The 12,305-nt window shown below is 42.8% G+C and overlaps 1 protein-coding gene and 1 long non-coding RNA gene across 2 annotated transcripts in view; both read left to right on the forward strand.

The window, feature by feature from the left end:
* CFAP299 (cilia and flagella associated protein 299) overlaps positions 1-12,305 on the forward strand; it is a gene marked incomplete at its 5' end in the record, with an annotated part of 209,645 nt that overhangs the window by 141,869 nt on the left and 55,471 nt on the right. The gene's annotated exons all lie outside the window — the stretch shown is intronic.
* Positions 261-7,848, forward strand: LOC311435496. Its single transcript, XR_014692173.1, has 3 exons — positions 261-361; positions 5,846-5,954; positions 6,396-7,848. It is a non-coding gene; the product is annotated as an uncharacterized lncRNA (long non-coding RNA).

Genomic DNA, 12,305 nt, shown 5'->3' on the forward strand with positions numbered 1-12,305 from the left:
AATTCCTTGCCACGAGGGCAGTGAGGCCCTGGGCCAGGCTGCCCACAGAAGCTGTGGCTGCCCTATCCCTGACAGGGCCCAAGGCCAGGCTGAATGGGGTGTGGGCAGCTTGGGCCGGTGGGAGGTGTCCCTGCCCATTTCAGGGGGCTGGAACCAGGTGGGCTTTAAGGGCCCTTCCATCCCAGAGCAGGCTGGGATGCTATGAGTAATGTCTCTGCCTAAGGTGAGCTTTTACTAGAGTGATTTTGCAAATAAGTGACAAGAAGTTCTCAGTTTCTCTGAGGAAATTAACAAAGTCTGCTCTAATAGCTTCTTTGCAGACAACAGCAAGGAGATCAAGGAGACAGGAAAGTCCAATGGGGTATTTTTTTTTTTTTTGTCTGACTAAGTAATGGCTAGATAAAGGTTTTGGTGTTATCTCATTTTAATGTAATTAAAAGACATGCTGGACCAAATCAGGGAAGAAAAATCTGGCCTTGATGTCCAGCTAAATCCTCTCACCTGTAGGTGAGCAGGATTATAGCAGGGCTCAGCCAGTAATTTCTAACATAGTTTGCTATTTCTCTCATGGCAGTTGATGAAGGTGATTTTTCTCATGTCATATGGTTTGAAAGCATTGCACTTAAGCTAGTGAATCTCTATCAGCTTGTAGTTTTTGCAGTCTTATAAATACTAATAAGTAGCTGCTTTTGTCTGTGAAATAGGATGAGTTGTACTTACCTTTTCAGTTGTGCTGATGAGATTTTAAAAACATCTGTGTATAAGAGGTCTTTTCAATACACCACCGTAGTATAAACAATAGGGAATAACTCTTCTGTGCTCAGATATTCCAGCGGAAATCCAGAGTAAATCTGTCTTCTTCACAGAGGAATGATAATGAGTATGTAGATTGGAGTAATGAGATCAGACTTCGCTGTAGTTTTGGCTTACTTAAAAGCAATACGTTTTATTTCTTCCTGTAGCATGTCTTATAGGACTTTCCACTTAAAATAAATAATAATTTAAAATTCTCCTTTCTGTTTAAATCTGAATACTATAATTATAGCTTAATCCAGTGTGCTGATTAGCATGATTATATTTCTCTAACACAGATGTTCTAGAAATTTGCATTTTGTTGACATCAATATTTAATTTTATTTTCCTAAAGCTCAATTTAATTTTTCTAAAGAACTATATAAACAAGAACACGTGTGTAACTAAGCTGTGTTTCCCCCCCACAACCTCTTGGAATTCAGTCCTTCACTTCTGGGTGGTCACTGTACTACTGGGTGTTTTCATACAGTGGGATATAGTGGGAACTGTCTTATATAAATGAAAATACAACGGAATTCTGTTTACAATTAAGACATTTGAGCTGTCTTGCTGCACTCGTCCATCTCTTCCTGTGGTCAGCACAAGAAAATGGGTGTCTAGTTACAGTGACAACTTGGAATATGTTTCAAAACAACAAAAAATGAGGAGGGAAACAGCCATCTTGTGAGGGCTAAGGACTCTCAGCCTGAGCACGGTTGGGAAATAGCAAGTATTAAAGCCTTGAATGCTGAAAGGAAATCGATAGGAAGCTAGGTTATGCCTTTTACTTCTTATCAGTCCCTACCCATCTTACTTCACTGCTGTCAAGATAAGCAGAGCTGAACTTTGTTTCCAGGTGAAACAGCCAAGACTGTTCCTTGTGCTGCAGCATTACTGTCCTAGAAGATGCTGCTGCCACATCCCTCCATGCTTGCTTTACCCCAAGCATCCCCACGCAGTATGCACTTTTATGCGAAGAAAACTGTTGAGTTCAAAAATGATAGAAGCATCCAGACAGATAATTTCTGTTCCTTCCTAGGTTCTTCTCACAAAAACCTTGGACGTTTTAAGAGTGACAGTGCCCCTAAACTCAGATGCTGGTTTGGTTCAGTGCCATGTGAATGGTTCTAATAAAAATCCAACCTGCCTAAATATTGGTGCTTGAAGTTTGCCAAACCACGTTGCATAATGGCATTTACCATTTGAGTTTGAAATTGCAGAAGTGTTGATGAGTCCTTCCAGATCTGTTTTACTACGTTGCCTGAACACCATGGCACAAGCCCTCTCCTTCATGTTTTGTTTTAGGGATTCTGAGTCTCAGAGCTGGACCCAGTCAGGTCAAATCTGTTTTTTGGAGGTGCTCCTCTGCTTTGGGAAGCAGCTGGTCCTGTTAACATCCTGGGGCTAGAGGAGCAGCTCTGGGTGCTATTTCAGTGCTGCATTCTTCCAAGTTTGAGAGAGCTAGATTGCTTTGGTCTTATATGTAATAAGTTGTGATAGTCTCATCTCAGGACATGATTTCAGTTCATTTCTTTCACGTCTTTGAAGGTTAAGGCTTTAAGTAATTGCAGATATTAACCAAGTCTATTTTTGTACTACGTCTTTTTTTTTTTTTTTTTTTTTAAATCTACACTGCTGCTGTAGAATGAATGACACATTGTTTATGAGGAAACAAGGCTGGACTGCAGCTGACATCATGTTCCAACCCGAATGAGTTCAGGCTGGGGAAGCTGAAAGAAGAATGGGTGAGGATTAAACCTCCACCGTCGGTAGAGGATGTGCATTGCTACTTTTGATGTGTTCATGATCAGAGGTCTCAGTCAGCACCAAGCTCCTTGTGGAAGTGGTCTGCTGAAGCACTTATCTCCATCTTCCTGTTGGGAAGGCTGACAATTCTTTTCTTTTGATGTGATCTTTCAGCGGTTCCTCCTTCATCTCCTCCAGAGTAGATGACTGTAATGTACTGTGCACATACAGTAAGCGCAGACATTGACAGTGTTTAACTGTATACTGCATAGTTAGGGATTTAGGAACATAAATTATTGTGGAGTATAACTACCAATACATTTAACGTCAACCCTCTCACCTGCAATAGAAAATATATCGCAGTTCCCTGTGGCAGATGCTCCTGCCAAGCAGCTGTGCTAGAGCTGTAGAGATAACATCTAAGAGGTTGGCATGAATGCAAACTTGAACCCATAGACTTGTTAACTTCTGTTAGGGGAATTAATAAATATATATATATATATATATATATATAGGATAAATACCATATCTACTTTGAGCAGAGTAAAAGCCAAATATTCCTCTATCTGGGTACAGCTTATTTTTGAATCAGAAATGGACAGATATGACACATGAATGCAGGGCATGGATGTATCTAAGGCACAGCACCATCATCAGTACTCTTGTCTCATCATACAGTTTGTCAGTGCTTCTTTGACGTGTGCATTGGTCAGGAGTTGTGGACCCTGTCCTCATGCCAAGTTCCAAAGACTTTATCTAAGTTCTGCAGTGAAGCAGAGGTCTCACTTGCTGCTAGTCCAGCTACATGGACCTCTTTCTGCCAAATTCACTGATGTAAACTTCATTCAGGAAGGCTTGTTGTCATGGAGGCATGACTTTTTACCTCTGCTTTACTTTGAATATGCACAATACAAATGTGGAGGAAAAATTAATGTTTAAAAAAAAAAATCCGGGAGAAGTTTTAAGCTTTTTGTGTTGTTTTGGGTTTGTTTAGTTCTGTTGTTATTGTTTTTTGAGTCAAAAAAGGACAACTGTGTTCATCCCCATTGCCCTTTTCCAAAACAGAAGGGAATAACATTCTGCAGGACTTCCTTTTTGAAGTCTGATAACGTGGGCCTTTTCATGTGCTTATGTATCTGTTTCCAGTGGGGAGGAAAAAAACAAAACAAACAAACAAACAAACAAAAAAACCTGTGTCTGTAAGAGAGCATAACCCAAGATAGAAAAGGTGCCTTTATAAACAAGCACTTTTATACTAATAACAGATATGGCTCTTGACTTTTCCAGGAACAGACTCACGTGCTCAACTTGTGTAAGGTGATTTTCCAATGCTCTTGGAGTACACTAGCTAAGACTTGATTTCTCTGTTTTAAAAGAGAAAAATAGAGGCTTTTTGCTTATTCACTCGGTGAATAAGGGACCATATGTAAGTTAATTTCTGGTGATGCTGTAGTATAACTCAAAGATGGCATTATTAACATACTGGTAGTGATCCATTCTCGGAGATAATGAATGAACAGATAAGCAAAACTCCACTCTGAAATGTCAAATCCAGCTTCTGTTTCTTCCGTATAGATGGAAACCTGACTGTCATTCGCACTCTGATATTTTTATTTTGCAGCTACTAAGTTTTTTTTTTTTTCCATTTAACTTGCTCTGTGATTTTTGGCAACAGGCTACCCACTAACCAGCTGTTTTACAGCATTTCTGGTTTTCTTGAGTGTTAGGAGGCTGCTTTTTGTAACATCCCTAGAATATTAAACTATTTGAGAAGCATATGAGATCCAGTAATTTTGAAAAGAGAAGGTATGAGCTGGATTGTTTTTGTCTTGCCTGTAAAGAAGGCGGCCAAGAACACATTGGTCTAGCCATCTTTTTCCTATTCTGCCTCCATGCAGCCAGATAGGAGGTATTTCATCCATAAAGAGCATCCTGCCTTCTGCTATTACCTTCCTTGCAGTCTCTTCCTTTCAAGCTTACATGCCAGTCTGCAAGACCTAAAAGCACCTGCATTTTATCCTTGGTCTAGGATACTCTTTAGCCTGACAGTATGAGGGGACTTTGAAACCAGGTCTAAACCAAATATTTATTTAGACTGTTCTCATGAAAGCAGAACTCTGGTCATGATCATGAGGATGCAAACACAAAAGTAAGCTCTGAGTTTTCTTCTTTTTTTTTTTTTTTTTTTTTTTGCCTCCAGGAAATCACTGCTCATTTCTCTCTCTTTCAAGACATTTCAAAACAGCAGCTGCCCATTGGTGTCTCCTCCAGGACAGACTTAAGTTTAAAAATTATCTTGGATGTTTTCACATAACTCATTGCAAAAGGTTACCATCAAGTCTGCCAACTTTCAGAGACAGCTCTCCAGTTTCAGAGAACAGATGTCCCCTGAAAATATATCTGTTTTTTAAAACATGCTAAAGAGTGAGGAGGCAGTTCCCGTAAGGTTAAGTAGATGCACTCCATTCAAGATGAGAGGACTTCTGAAAGGAGGGCTAAGCTTGTAAGCAAGTTGTTCTAGATCCTGACTCTGAAGAGCTCTGCTCAGCTGGCTGGTGGGGAAACTACCTTCTTCCCCTTTTCCTCCAGCTGCCTGGTGATTTGGCACCACAACCTACAAGAGATATGAGCTTGCCCATGAGCAGGGGTAGAAGCTATGGGCAATCATAGTGTATGCTCCCCATAATGAAGCGTACTTCATGAGTATCTTATTTGTAAATAAATGTAGAAGAGCAGGAGAAGGCTTCAATGTGCAGTTTTATTATTGGAACACATCAAAATCTTCCAGTAAGTGAGTTGACTGGGAGTTTATGAACACGCTGACTCAACAGAACAAATACTACAGTTTATGCCAGTTGAGTTCTCTATGAAAGAATTTGCGTCTTGTAGACGTAGATGATGGTTCTGGCTGGGGATGCTTTTCTTAATTTATTAATGTTGTAGTCAAGACCATTTCTGCCAGCCCCAAGGTGCTTTTTCCAACCATAATACTCCACGACAATATATTAGAAATTCAAAGTAGCAGGAAGTGCTGCAATACACCAGGGGCTGAGGCCTGAGCATTTCCAAAATCATCCTTTAAGTTAGTCCTGTTGAATGTGACAGGTTTATTTGACTTGTAGAGTCAGAGTAAGTCAAAGATTGCCATACCATGTATGTCTATAACTCATCAGGCATTGCTTGGCTTTGGTTTGCATGAGGAAATCCACTGATGTGTATATGTAGAGATATCTCAATGGGTGGTCCGCAGGAGGATGAGGGACCTGCTGCTGATGTTTGGGAGTGTGCATTTTATTTCTGTTGTCAGGACTAACGGAGAAAAAGGTGCAGTCCTGGCTTCGGAGATGTAATTGTATGCTGCAGCCATTGTGTCAAAGAATTCTATGGCAGACACTGGACGGTGATGGTAAGAGCAGGTAAGGGCAGCTGAGGGTTCCCTTTTCCCTCAGATGCCCGCTAGCTCCTGCATGTCCTGCTGTGCCCATCTCGTTGTCAGGACACAGACTAGGGGAGGCTTGAGTGAGTTTGTGACTGGGGAAGTGGGAGAGAGATGGGGGGAGAACTAACAGATGCTCAGATCTGGAAAGACACTGACTTACGCTAACAAGAACATATCATTTAAGGTAAAGAGCTGTTGTTCTTCAAAGAACAGAATAGGTGAAGGAAAACAGTGGAAAGAAAAGCTCCAGGGAAAAAAATAAAAAATGTTATGGAAGTAAACAGATAATGGTGAGTCAGAGGCAGATGCAAAGGGGAAGAAAAGGGTTAGGAAATAAATGAACAGGCAAGGAATGATCCAACTTGTGGGGTTAGCAATTTTGGTTTAATTTATATTTCAAATGTTTTCCTTGCTTCAGATATTATCAACGCTTTTTGCAGAAAAAGAATACCTCCCAACTGCCTATAAGTTTTTGTCCGCTTTCAAACCAGACCTTGAAAGAGATCTGCATAATTAAAGCCTTCTGGTGCACCACGCAGCAGTGTGACTCCTGAGCCAAGTGCTCTATCCATGCAATCTGCCTTATCCCATTTGCACTTTGCACTTTGCTTGTAAGTCAGAGATTTGCATTCATCTGCATTTAGGATGGTGCCAAGTGAGTTACCGGCAGCTAACTTCCCCCTCGCGCAGCAGATGCGTTTGGAGTGGCACAGGGACCCACTCGGCCCCCATACCTGGCAGAGGTGGCTTGTGCAGATGGGGACAGCAGCTCCCTCCCCGAACTCCCTGAAGGAAACGAACCTTCTCCCTGCCGTTACTGGTAGCGAATCAAAGCCAGTTGGCAGAGAAACTAAAACAATGAGTTTTGCTGCTGTAAAAGATGTGCGGTTTGCTTCCCCTTTATCAAGCAGAAATGGCAGCCAGCAGGGAAGCCATAACCACTGCAGCCTCTGTTGTCTCCCTGCTCCGAGCTTCCCAGGCTCCATTTTCTGCTCTCGCTCTGGGCAGATGAGAGCTGGCAAGGTGTTCTGCCGCATGCATGATTAGCAACGCTCCTTGCAGGCTTCGCTATGTGCTCCTGGCTTCCTGGACTTGGAAAATGCCCAGAGACAGACACAGAACATGATTGCCATCATTTGCATAAAAATAATTTCTATTTCATGCATCCATGGAATTCACTGAACCAAAGTCATCTCTGGGGTAGTCACCGGAATGATAACAAGGGTGAATTTGGCCCTACAAATGGCGTGTGAAGGCCATCATAACCAGTCCTGCATTTCCAGCATTTACTTCCTGGAACCTGACTGGAATCCTTGTAATAGCCCGAGCGTGAAGATCTCATTTCATGCTCAGTAATTGCAGATTCTCAAGCCACTTAAATCCTAAGCATCTTTGAAAACAACAGCTGACAGGACTCTCCCGACCCATGCTGCTGCCCCGAGCACCAATGGTGTTCATGCACTTGCATGGGTGTTGTGCTGAGTCAGGGCCACGCTGTGAAGCCAGGGGACTGGCCCTGATGCATGCGCACAGGAAGGTGCCAGACAGCAATTCGAGCTTCTGCTAGGGAAATCTATACGTTAAATCAGTTGGACTTCATCTGTATTCAAGTAAATTTCTTGTTAGGTTCAGTGGAACTTAATTAAAATGTCAGTACTCAATCCTTAATTATTTTGTAAAGTAACCTGTAGTAGGAATGTTGACATGCATATGCACGATACTTGCCAATTCTGAAGTTAATTATCGTGTTTTAGTGGCAGAAAAAAAATCCAGGTTCAGTCAGTGAAAAATTAGGACCAGGCTGTAGTTTCTGTTCACCTTGAAAACAGGAGAGATGATTTTTGACCTGGTCCTCTGGTATTCTGTGGTATTTTGTCTTGTAATCCAGGGAATCCTAGCCATGCTAATGGTGCTATGCTCCCGCAGCGGAGCTGGACAATGTGATTCCATCCATTTTCATGCTCTGCTCATGCGCTGTATCCATTGCTGGAGTGAGTCCTGAGGTCTCAGCTTGGAACGGGTACCAGTTTGTCAACGGAGCACTTTAGGCTTGGTGTGTGTCTCAATTTCTGTAGGCATAAAATGCCTGTAGGTTGAGGGCTACGCTGATTTAAAAAAAAAAAAAAAAAAAAAAGAGAGAGAGAGAGAGAATTTTATATCTTCCTCTTTCAGACAACACAAGAATTTCGCCTTAGTGACAACCAAGGCTGGTCCTCGGCCATGGGTGCCCTCTGCCTTCTCCCCAGCCTCCCTTCAGGGCATCTGGGTGCCTCGGTTACAAATGATGCAGTGGATCCCCACCAAGTGCTGCACTGGTGTCTGTTGCTAGTACGGGGCTCTACCTGGCTGGTCTGGCTGAATTTTGGCTAGGACTGACTGAGGGAGCTGAAGAAAAATGGTGTTAAATCTTTGAGCAGGTCCAGTAATAGAGAAATTAATTATGAAGTGGATGTTTCTGCTAGCTCAATAGCTTGCTCTCCTTAGCAGCTGTTACAACCACTTTATGTAGCCCTGCAAAACTCACGGATTTTCCTCCGTTACAAGAACCACTTGATTTTGCTCTGTTTCTTCTCTCCTAATCAACTAGTCATCCTTTTCTGGCACTGCTGTGTTGCTGGAAGAGCTAGGGCAGTCAGCATATCCTTGGAAGGGTGAGGGTGGAGGAACTGGTCATCCACCTGTCTCCTTTCAAACAGAGAAAACTGAAATATTTGGTCTCTCAGCAAATGACAGGCACTGTTCAAAGGAAGTGAAGTTGTGGGGTAGGCACTTAGGCACTGCAGTTTGGGATTGACATTACCCTCACGTTGCTATCCCTCATGTGAGGAGGAGTCAGCGGCTGGAGGAGCCAGCTGAAGTTACCTGGAGCCTTGGTACTGGGGAGAAAAGCTAGTGACTTCAACAGCTCTACTGCTGGAGAAGTAAACCTAGTAAAAATAAATAAATAAAATAAGTACTGTTGACAATTAGGAAGTGATGCCACAGTAAGCTGAAAGTGGACTGAACTGGAGGAGGAAAGGGTGAAGAGAGGCTGGATGGAGAAAGACCCTAGTGCCAGTCCTCAATGACAGTACTTGATTGTGGTTTATCACCATCCTTCTCTTTCTGATAAACGACTGCTAAAGAAGGTTACCCTTATTTTGCAAATGAAGTTCTTCAGAGGCTTGCATTGAGAAGCTCAAAAAAGAAAAGCAGTGCACCACAAGCAGCAAGACCCTATTGGGATCTACCCTTTTTTCTGTAAATTCTGCCTGTCATGTCCACGGAGATGTGGAGTTGAATTCTCTACTTAACTGAAATCAAGAGAGTGTCAGAAGAAAGTTGAAGTGTAGGCATTTCAGAGCCTCTACCTTATAAAGTAATGCTGTAAAAGAGACATGAGAATGCTGAACTCACGTTGGAAAGAGGTCCCAGATTCCTCCATAGTTTGTGAGCTGTAGTTACTCTGAGGGTTTGGCTTTCAGAAACTGTGAAAGGTAAAACAAATTGCCACCAACACTGCTGCTTTCTTTCTTTTGAGCAGAACACATTCTTCTCAAATTGAAATATAATTATGGACTAGATGTGTTCTGAATATTTTATTTAGCTGAGCTGAAAATTAAATTCTCTGCAGGCTGTTTTAAAGACAAAAAAAAAAATACAAAACCCAACACCTAATTATAGCAGCAGCGTGGAGGAGGTCTGCTAGTCTATTGTACGATAGATTTAGACAGCTGCTTTTTACTGGAAGATTGTCAAGACCATCACAAAAATGTTTTGAAATGCTTAGTATGGGTGAACACATGATCTGTAGCTGTTGCATAGCAGACAAGGGCAAAAAGGACATGTGCGTTTGTCTGGGTCAGTGTTGTAGCAATGTTTAATAGAATATTCTCACCTTAACTGGGGATCTAAACTGCTTTCAGGAGCTTTGCTGATGTTGTAAAGGATGAAACTGCATTGTTATTTAGTGCAGACAGAAAATCTCCAAAACCATTCATCGGGTGAGAAGCGTTTCAGGTGATTCTGAAGTTAAATATTTGGCATGGCAGGTTCATGTTATACTTATGGGCAGGGGGATGAGGGTAGGTGGGGCAATTAACGCAGTGAAGAAAATTGTCCCTTAACCCCATTGTTCCGTCCTTCCTTCCTTAACTGGTACATGCAGAGTCCCCCAAGTTTCTTCCTGAAGAGATCACAGAATCACAGAATTTCTAGGTTGGAAGAGACCTCAAGATCATCGAGTCCAACCTCTGACCTAACGCTAACAGTCCCCACTAAACCATATCCCTAAGCTCTACATCTAAACGTCTTTTAAAGACTTCCAGGGATGGTGACTCCACCACTTCCCTGGGCAGCCTGTTCCAGTGTCTAACAACCCTTTCGGTAAAGAAGTTGAGATGTAAGGAATGAACTTGTAGGTGTAGGTATGTGGGCTGCACAGTCTATCAACATGCAATGCACCAAGCTGCATAAATGTCCAGCCGAGAGGATGTGGGGGAAGGCAGAGGACAGGCAGAACAAGAGGGAGAGCTCTCCCTGCCATGGATTGTCAGACACAAACTCAAAAATAGGCATGGGCAGTTGCTGCTACTAGGAGGATACAAATGCTGGCCATTTGGCATTAGCTGGTTATTTGTGTGAAGGCTGCACATGTGGAGGAAAATTGAATCTAACTCTCCTTGCCCTCAGCACCTCCATGCTTCACCCTGGCCCGGCACCAACCCGCTATCGGATCGCTGCTCCATCGCTGCCCGCTGGCCCAGAGGGAGGCAGCTGGGCACCCACTCCCTCCTTCTCAGGCAGCAGCACCAGCAGCCAAAGCATACCAAAGGGATGCCTCAATCTCCTCAGCTTATCTTTTGGGCAGGGCACTTGAGATGGAGGCCTCCGACTTGCTGGTTCTTGCATGTTTTCTCTGGGTGAGCGGCGGGAACAGAGGGCTGCAGCTGGCAGCGCGTCTGCCGCCGGGTCAGCCACTGAGACACGCGCTGTCGAGGGAGGCGAAACCGTCAGGACCGCTATCACTTCATCTCTTCTGGGCATGGCGTGAGGCACAGCGTGCATGTGGCTGCCTCTGGGGAGAGCGAACGACTGAATCCTTGGCTGCCCTCTAACTCGGTGCTGCTCTGCTGGGTTACCTCTGCCCTGTGTGCACGCCCGATGGCATGCACGTCAGCAGCACGAGCTCTAAAGATCCGTATCAGGGCAGCTTGTTATAATTGTAGGTGCGGTTTGAGACTAGTCGAAAGATAAGGTGAATTTCTGGGATATTAAAGAACCATGTATACATAGGGTGAATGGAGTTTTGTAATTGTTCCCAGTGAAGAAAACTCTTGGCTTTGGCTTCCTGGGGAATCACGGTGCAGGTTGGGCTCTAGGTCTGTGCTGGAGAGGCTCTCTGGGTTTTGACTCTCTAAAAGAAAAAAAAAAAAAGGGGGGGGGGGAGGGGTAAAAAAAGGAGGGAAAGAAAGAAATTTTGGTTATCTCTAGCACACGGAGATAACAAGACATACTTGGCGTGTCTTGAGACATTTGCTTATTCAACAGGTTTGAGGGAATACTGTAAAGAAACAAACTTCCCTGAAGTATGAGTTACAGGATTAAATTCAAGTCAATCAAGGTAGCTAAAAATCACCTTTCTTTAGAGGGCTGCCAAAACAAAAGGTTGAGCCAGCTGGGGACTTCAGTTCAAAGGGAGTGAAAGATGTTCCTGACGGTGCAACTGGGAATGGTGGCTATGATGTTCACCTAAATAAATTGCAGCCTTTCCCAGAAAACCTTTTGTGCCAGATCTTTTGTCTAACAGTGACATGTGTCAGGACAAGGAAAATTAATAGGAATTAAATTCTGTAGAGTAAGTATCATTGTTTCACAGATAACTTTTCCTGGGAGATGAATCACCTGTGTTATTCTTGCAAAGAATCAGAAAATATTTTCTTGATGACCCATATAGGCAAATTCATCAACAAGTTATGCCATGTGTGAATTTGGCACCAGGACTGAATGCACAGGTATTTACTCATTCAACTAATGCTCATTTACATCAACTGACATTGGATCAGGCTTCAGGGGAATAAGATTTGCTTTGATTTAGCTGAATTGTGAAGTACATTCAAGTTAACTTTTTTTAAAAAACAAAACAAAAAACTGTATGCTAGTATGAATTCCAGAAGCTTTTATTTGAATTTCAACTTATGTGTGATGGAACTATCCTAGGAGCCCTCTTATTTGCTGCTTTTATTAACATTGTTATTCTAAGTGTAATTACTTGGAAAATACTGCTAATCAGGATTACCACATTGCTTAGCAGAGACTGAGGAACCCACTTTTCATTTCAAAAAAGTCG

Source organism: Aythya ferina, assembly GCF_964211825.1.
Source record: "Aythya ferina genome assembly, chromosome: 4".
Lineage (NCBI taxonomy): Eukaryota > Metazoa > Chordata > Aves > Anseriformes > Anatidae > Aythya > Aythya ferina.